The following is a 9112-nucleotide window of genomic DNA, read 5'->3' as shown; positions in this document are numbered from 1 at the left end:
AGGTTTTTGCCCACAAGAGACAGATCGAGAGAACTCTGAGCTATCATTCAGTTTCAGCTGCCTTTTGATGTCCTTCCAGATCTGCAGGTGGGCGAATCGAGGCTATATTTTCTGTCAAAACTAAATGTCAGACTACAGCAACAAAATATACCAGAACTGTCAGACATAGCAGGTGCAATACATTTATATCATTTGGCCAGAAAAGCATTTTCTCACACAGTGAAAGCCAAAGCATGGGAACGGGAAACGCTGATGGATTTATACCTGATATACATATTGTAAACATCATCTGGTGAGGTAAAGCATAGAAAATATACTTAAAACATTTACTATTCTTAATCAACACAAACAGTTCCTAAATCAGTCGCCGTTATTTACCTTACAATGCTTCTACATCTGCATTGCTTGCTGTTTGGGGTTTTAGGCTGGGTTTCTGTATAGCACTTTGTGACATTGGCTCACGGAAAAAGGGCTTCATAAATACATTTGATTGATTGAGTTATAATTTCAGAACAAGAATATTGTAATACTGAAGTAAGAACAGACAAACACCAAAGAAAAGACACCGGTGTATAAGGTAATGCCAACAACTGTCACCTATACTGCACACAGAGAGCCATTCACACTCACTGAGACATACTACAACATTCACTGTTCTACATACAAAAAAACAGTTGTCAATTAAAATGGTATATATAGGAGGTAGCGAATAATAAAATATATCCCCCCTGAATGATCTAATTGATAAAATTCTAAAGTAGGCTAAAGGTAATATGTTGTGCCTGACATATTCTGTCTCTCACATCTCTGATAATCCACGGCTTTTACACCAGTACCTGCAATTGTCCTTTGCTTACTATCCGTACAGAATCCTGAGTCAAATTTACATTTCTTTCCTACTTTATCATAATTATTCTTTATACAAAACAGAGACAGACAGTCATGAAGAAAGGGATGGAAAGAATGTGAGGTTGAGATAAAGATAATAAAACAAAAGTTAGGCTTGGCTTGGCTTTGTTGGCTCCCTCTCCATAATGGCAACGGTGTTTATCACTGTCAGTAAGGGCAGTTGGTGCCTGGGCCACGCAGCTCAGGGGCTGACCAATGCCTCTTCCGTGCTGGGCCCAGCCCCCCTCCCTGCCCTTTTATTGGCCTGTCTGGAGCAGCGGGAAGGGGAGAATGGGGAAAGGACGTTTGTAGAGTCTTAGGCCCTCCATGTCTCCCTCGGGCTGGGGTGCCAGGCTCCTGTGGCTGGGTGGCAGAGGGTGATGTAGGTATAAGAGCCAGGCAGACATCACCAACACTGAGCTGATGGCAGCGGAGTCCACACAGACGGGCTGTTCTCGGGGGGCAGCAAGAGGACCAGCCACGTCCGCACACAAAGAACGGGTACTCCACATACACATCCAGAAACTCCTGTGATGAGAGATACTGTTAGTCATGACAATGCAGTACCTCTCTTTGTCCTCTAAGTGGTGGTAGGGTTCTGCAATTGGGGATTGGCATTAATACTTGCATCGTGTCATGATGAGGGATACTTTAGGAATGTAAATCATGAGCATTTTATTTACCTTACTTTATGATGTAGACGGATCAAAAAGGGTGCTATTTGCAAATATGTATGATATCTTGTATATTGAATTCCATGTTATAAAAAATGTAAGAAGCCAAAAACACACTGACCCTGTTATGATCTTGTGTGATGTAATGATGTAGTAGACTCAGCAGGATCAGGACCAGCTCACCTGAGAATGTTCTTCATGTAGGAGGATGAGGAGGCGGGAGAGGGAGGGGTCTGTGGAGGGAGAGATGTGCTGCACAGTACAGCAGCTCAGATGTAGCGCTGGACAGGCCTCTGTGTTGATCAGGAAGTCTTCTGTCTGCAAATCCTCCACCCTCCTCAGTCGCCCGTCTCTGAGCTCGATTAGAGAGCCTGCCGCAAAGTGAGGGAGCAACCAGGGCAGCTGGTCAGAAGAGGTGGAGGGGTAAGAAGAGTGATGGGTGGAGAGAGGGGTAGACACGTCTACTTTTTCTGTTACTCCCACAGTCCAGTTTTTCTCTGTTGACTGAACAGTAAGTGACGGTTTTATGGGAGATTCTTCTGCTGAAGGACTTTGCCCTGAATCAGGATACTTTGGGGTTGTGGAGTGGTGTGTGTAGACCAGTTCAGGTTGGTGGTGTAGGTCCTTGGAGGCAGTAGGAGAAAGAGCAGTGTTCAGGGGGGCAGAACCTGCCTCTGAGCTGTGGCTCTGTGGCTGGTTTACTCCCTGTTTCTCTCTTCTCATATACAGGCCCCTCTGTCTGTTTTGCTGTTCGGTGTGTAGACTTAACTTCTCCCTCATTTTTTTATTAAAGTGGCAACTGTACCCTCCATCCTCCCCACCGGGCTCCTCTGTAGGCTGGGCCATATTTCTGCATATAGAGTGGCGGCGTGGGTGTTCTGAGGGATATGTGGAGCGGTGATTGAAAATGTAGGGAATATGCCAGCCTGGTGGGACTGCAGCCCAACCTCTGTAATAGTGCTCCCTCCACTCAGCCCAGCCATGGCTATCCCTGATAGGAGAGGAGAGATGGTTGGCTCTGGTGGTGGAGGCTGTGGTGGGGGACTGGGTCCAGGGCTGGTATAGCGGGGGAACAGATGCATGTGTAGGTGGGAGCAGGTTTGAGTGGGATGCATTGTAGGGCTTGACTACATTATGGCTCTTGTAGGGGAAGGGGACCTTGAATGTGACAGCAGCAATCTGCTCTGAGAGGCCTGGTCTGGGGTCCCTCTTTTCGGGTGGGAGGCTCTCTCTGTCTGGGTCTGGGGTTGGTGTGTTGCTCATTGGTTCACCCAGTCGTCACATATACTGTCACTTCTCTTCTCCGGCCTACAGGTTGTTGTGGAAAGGTTAAGTCAAATAAGCCTCCTGTGAAAGAGGCCGGATGAGGGATCCTGTCACTCCCTGGTGAAGCATCACTGACAGAGAGGTCACAAGGGGTCTCAGTCTCAATGCTCCAGTCTGAAAAAAGACAGGAAGGTATTTGTTTGACATATGTTATAATTGAACCAATTCTTAAATTTCCATATAATTTATGTCAAAAGCACTAAGATAATTGTATACATTTTATAGCCTCATATAACAGGATTCTCAGCTTCTAGTCACATGGCTTTTGATGATTTCATAAACCATACTTCACTATGTACTCATAACACCTCTCTCTCTCATCCCTCTAACTTCTACTTCATTAGTGATAGACAGACTTTCTCTGTCCTTTCTCCCTCACTCTCTTAGACCCCTGTGGAGTAACAGATGGTAACTATGAACCTTAATGTCTCGTCACTAATTTCTCCATTGCCTCGAAATTGGAGCCTTTCAAACCATAGACTGTTGCATTGAGAGTGTGATTAACAGCTGAAGTCTGGATCAGTAGAACACTTACATTTTTACCAGATCTCCCTCAGAAGACGTTACTATGGTTAGTCAGTGTATTACTGTATATGTGCATACTGTGAGAAAAGGGTAGATAAGGGTGCTGTGCTTTCCAACACAGCCCTGCCGGGACATTCGGTTCTGGGCATGAAGCCATACATTTCCTGATAAGTAAAATTGAACGTTTTCTAAATGTTCTAAGAACGGAAGTGAAAAAATGGGCCGGTTCTGGAAACGTACATTTTTAGGTTGTAGGGAGGTTTTAGGTTGTAGGGAGGTTGATTATCCTCATATCCTCAAAAGGTTCTACAGCTGCACCATCAAGAGCATCCTGGTTGCACCACTTCCTGGTATGGCAACTGCTCTGCCTCCGACCACAAGGCACTACAGAGGGTAGCGCGAACAGCCATATACATCACTAGGGCCAAGCTTCATGCCATCCAGGACCTCTATAAAAGGCGGTGTCAAAGGCCCTACAAATTGCCAAAGACTCCAGCCACCCTAGTCATAGACTGTTCTCTCTGTTACCACACGGCAAGCGGTACCGGAGCGCCAAGTTTAGGTCCACGAGGCTTCTAAACAGCTTCTACCCCCAAGCCATAGGACTCCTGAACATCTAGTTAAATGGCTACCCAGACTATTTGCATTGCACTCCCTCCCCTCCCCACATCACTGCCACTCTCTGTTGTCATCTATGCATAGTCACTTTAATTGACTCTACCTACATGTACATACTACCTCACCTAACCAGTGCCCCAGCACAATGACTCCGCACCGGCACCCCCCTGTATATATCGTTATTTTTTACTGCTGTTCTTAATTACTTGTTAATTTGATTTCTTATTCTTATCTGTATTTTTTGAAACCGCACAGTTAGTTAGGGGCTCGTAAGTAGGCCCTTCACTGTTGTATTCGGCGCATGTGTAACGGTTTTCTGTCTGTGAAGGAGAGTCGGACCAAAATGCAGCGTGTAGATTGCGATCCATGTTTAATCAAACAAACGTAAACACGAATCAATACAAACACTATAAACGTAACGAAAACCAAACCAGCCTATACTTGTGTCAACTAACACAGCGACAGGAACAAAGACACTAAGGACAATCACCCACAAAACAACCAAAGAATATGGCTGCCTAAATATGGTTCCCAATCAGAGACAACGATAAACACCTGCCTCTGATTGAGAACCACTCCAGACAGCCATAGACTTTGCTAGATCACCCCACTAGCTACAATCCCGATACATACCAAAACCCCAAGACAAAACACACCACAATACAAAAACCCCATGCCACACCCTGGCCTGACCCAAACATGAAGATAAACACAAAATACTTTGACCAGGGCGTGACAGCATGTGACTACTAAAATTGGATTTGATTTGATTCTGAGAATGTTTTACTATGGTTCCATGAACGTTTTAAAGTTCCGAGAACTGAAATTATAGGTTATGTGGAAGTTTTTGAATAACTTCTTTAAAACTTTCAATGAATGTTAAGACTACTAGCTTAGTTTAACTGTTTGGACCTCCAAGCACAGATGAGACACATGGAAATGATTTTGCTTAGGCATTAATCACGCAAACAGATTTCTAGCGTGACATGTTTTTTTTAAACTCATACAAAGCTGTTCATTTTAGTCTATTCAAACAGACCCCATTTCAAAGGAAACAAGCACTCATTAAGATCGGGTGTGGCCAATTAGTGAGCGTGGCCTGCACACCTGAACACACTTAACAAGATAGAGGATTGAGAGAGTTTTGTTGATGCTGAGAACAGAATGTTTACGTTTTTCAATAACATTCTTAGAACGTTCTTTGAACGTTACAGCTTTCTTGTGGTTTTTATGTCAAACCAGTCGGAGAACGTTCCTAGAACAAGTTCCTTAAATGTGCTGAAAATGTTCCAAAGCCAAGCAACTATCCCTCACCATTCCCAGAACATTTTGGGAAGGTTGTATGCAAAATAACCATAGGACAACCACGCTCTCACCAAGTACTAAGAAACATATGGTTCTCAGGATTTTATGTACGGGCTCGGGAGAGACGAAGGTTGAAAGTCATGCATCCTCCGATACACAACCCAACCAAGCTGCACTGCTTCTTAACACAGCGCGCATACAACCCAGAAGCCAGCCGCACCAATGTGTCGGAGGAAACACCATGCATCTGGCAACCTTGATTAGCGCACACTGCGCCCGGCCCGCCACAGGAGTCGCTGGTGCGCGATGAGACAAGGATATCCCTACCGGCCACCCCCTCCCTAACCTGGACGACGCTAGGCCAATTGTGCATCGCCCCACGGACCTCCCGGTCGGTTACGACAGTTCCTGGGCACGAACCCAGAGTCTCTGGTGGCACAGCTGGTAATGCAGTACAGCACCCTTAACCACTGTGCCATCGCATTCACAATTTGACAAGCACTTCACGGCAGCATCCCCTTTGTGTGGCCGTAATGCAGCCTAAAATAATCTATGCCTTTTACGGCCAGTGGCCGTTGTGTCCTTGTCCAAGTGAAGACAGACACATCAGGGACGCAACTGCCTGCGTCTTTATCCAATTCCAAGGTGCATATTGAAGCTATTGTCCACATTTACTTTTCGTCAGCCAACAAGATGAGTAGGCCTAATGAACATCAAAAGCACTAGCCTATGTCAATCTACTATCCCCCATAGTACAGAAGTTGACCTATTCTATTCTGTGTGAGAAATTCATATTCCAAACATAGTCTGGGACAGTTGGGGATAATGATAGAACCCAAATTAATACAACCACTAGTTTCAAAAAACTTTTTGACGCAATGTGGTTGACTCAACAGATTAGAACGTTTATCTTAAAATGTTGCTAAACTATTAGTCTATTTCTTCACATTATAAGGGAAGGAATGCACACATGGCAGTAGGCTATAAGTATGAATGTTCCATTAGCGGGACAACACCATTAACAAAATGACCACAAATGGGATTATGCATATAATGCATTTATTATTAAGGTGCATTTCTATGGTGAAAATTACCTTCCCCAAACTTGAAACTCACACGCTGCTTATGTAGGCTCTACACCCCTTGTAAAGCGGATTAATGTGCTTAATTTTAAGATGTTTTTTGGCCACTTTAGTTGTGATGCAAACCTTATCAAAACATATGGGCTAGGCTACATATAAAATAAAATAAATATATTAGACCTAGCATATAGAAAGATGATGGGATCCTCCTCTTTTTAATAGAGGCCATCGCTCTCTTTTCTCACACAATTGCATAGATTATATAAATTATGCGCAACATGAGTTCATGGGCTCTCATGAAGTGTTTGATTAGATTTTCAGAGTGATTATATAGTCAGAGCCCTTTATGTAGTCTCACTATTGTTATTTTTACTGCTGCTCTTAATGACTTGTTACATTTATTTCTTATTCTTATTCGTATTTTTTGAAACTGCATTATTGGTTAGGGGCTCATAAGTAAGCATTTCACTGTAATTCGGCACATGTGACTAATGATTGATTTGATTACAGGGACAATAGAGTGCTGAGTACCAGGCAGTTATAAAGTTGGGTAGGCTACTTATGGCCATCAACAGCATCAGATCTGGGAGAAGTCTAATTACCCTGACTAAAAGGTAACGTGTCATTTGAATGCCTTCATGACTCGTGACCCCTGTTAATACGGTCACCGCATCAGCCCTAATTGAGAGACCTTTGTCCAAAGATGCCACATTACATTTACATTTACATTTAAGTCATTTAGCAGACGCTCTTATCCAGAGCGACTTACAAATTGGTGTGTTCACCTTAAGACATCCAGTGGAACAGCCACTTTACAATAGTGCATCTAAATATTTTATATATTATATATATTTATATATATATATAAATATTTCCCACATATCAAGCTTCATGAAGATCGGTCATTCGGTGCCAGAAGAGTAGCGTTTTAAGTGTTTTTCATACAATTATAAATGGCGGGAAATCTATCATGGTGGACCTTATGGGTCACTGAGGCAAATGAGTTCCTCGTGAGGAGAGCGACCCATGTACATCATTTCATGACTTAAAGTCGAACGGGGTGAGGGGCGTGACCTTTCAAAGTTTGTATTTTCAGTCTCTTGTCATAGCTCCACAATCTGGCCAATCAGTGTCATTTTGTAAATGCCGGATCTCTATGGCAAGAAGCATCACTCACACAAGTTTAATGCAAATCGGGCCAGTGCTGTCTGAAATATTGCGTGTAACTAACATACAAACGTACGAATGGACGGAGACAGATCCACAGTTCCTTCCCAAATTTCATTGTGGGGGACAACTGTGATGTATGTACTCAACTGTGTTACTATTAGTCTAATAGTAATTGGTATGAAAGTCCTGACATTTAATGTTTAATGGTTATCATTATATATGTGCAGAGATCTTTTGTCACAAACAAAACATTGCCAAGCTATTAAAGTTACACCACAAAACATATCATATCACAATATGTAAATTCTTATTGATGTGAACCCTAATGTCCTAGATGAGTTACAGTAGATGCATTTCATCACTGATGCAATACAGTATTGCTGTTAAGTTTTTACCACTTGCTGTAAATGTAACACTTCAGGCAAAACATAAAATAAATAGCATGTATATCTAATGATGATAAGGGCAATGTTAACATGAATACCTTCCTCCCACACACATTCACACATGATTATTATCACATACACATGTGAATACTTGATGCCTTACCTCTCTCTTCTGGTGAAGGTATGAGTCCTTAGTAAAGCATGTTGCAGAGTGAATGAACAACCAGACAGCGTCACTGTGTCTATCAGACAGATGCATGCTCTATTTATCCTCCCACCCTCTTTAACACCTCGGTAAAAGAGAGTGGGAGGAAAAATAGAGCATGCATCTGAGAATGTTTTATTATAGAAGGGCGTGACCTATATAGAGCATGCATCTGAGAACGTTTTATGATAGAGGGGCGTGACCTCTATAGAGCATGCATCTGAGAACGTTTTATGATAGAGGGGCGTGACCTCTATAGAGCATGCATCTGAGAACGTTTTATGATAGAGGGGCGTGACCTCTATAGAGCATGCATCTGAGAACGTTTTATGATAGAGTGGCGTGACCTCTATAGAGCATGCATCTGATAACGTTTTATTATAGAGGGGCGTGACCTCTATAGAGCATGCATCTGAGAACGTTTTATTATAGAGGGGCGTGACCTCTATAGAGCATGCATCTGATAACGTTTTATTATAGAGGGGCGTGACCTCTATAGAGCATGCATCTGAGAACGCTTTATTATGGTTCCCTAAACATTTTCTTGGGAGGTTGAATTAACATTCTGAGAATGGAAATTCTAGGTTACTTGAAGGTAATTAAATAATGTTTTTTTTTTTACTCATACACAAATGTTTATTTTCATTATATTCAAACAGACTCCATTTCAAAGGAAACAAGCAGTCATTAAGATCAGGTGTGTGAGATTAGTTAGTGCGGCCAACACACCTGAACACACTTAACAAGATAGAGGCTAGAGAGAGTTTTGTTTGCGCTGAGAACAGAATGTATATGTTTTTAAAAACATTCTTAGAACGTTCTTTGAATGTTACTAAGGTTTTCTTGTGTTTTTTATGGAAAGTTTTCTTAATGTTCTGAGAACATGACTTTAAATACACTGAACAAACATATAAACGCAACATGTGAAGTGTT

This window comes from Oncorhynchus nerka, linkage group LG2 (genome assembly GCF_034236695.1).
Source record: "Oncorhynchus nerka isolate Pitt River linkage group LG2, Oner_Uvic_2.0, whole genome shotgun sequence".
Classification (NCBI taxonomy): domain Eukaryota; kingdom Metazoa; phylum Chordata; class Actinopteri; order Salmoniformes; family Salmonidae; genus Oncorhynchus; species Oncorhynchus nerka.
The sequence above is the reverse complement of the archived record's forward strand: the minus strand, read 5'-3'. Positions refer to the sequence as shown.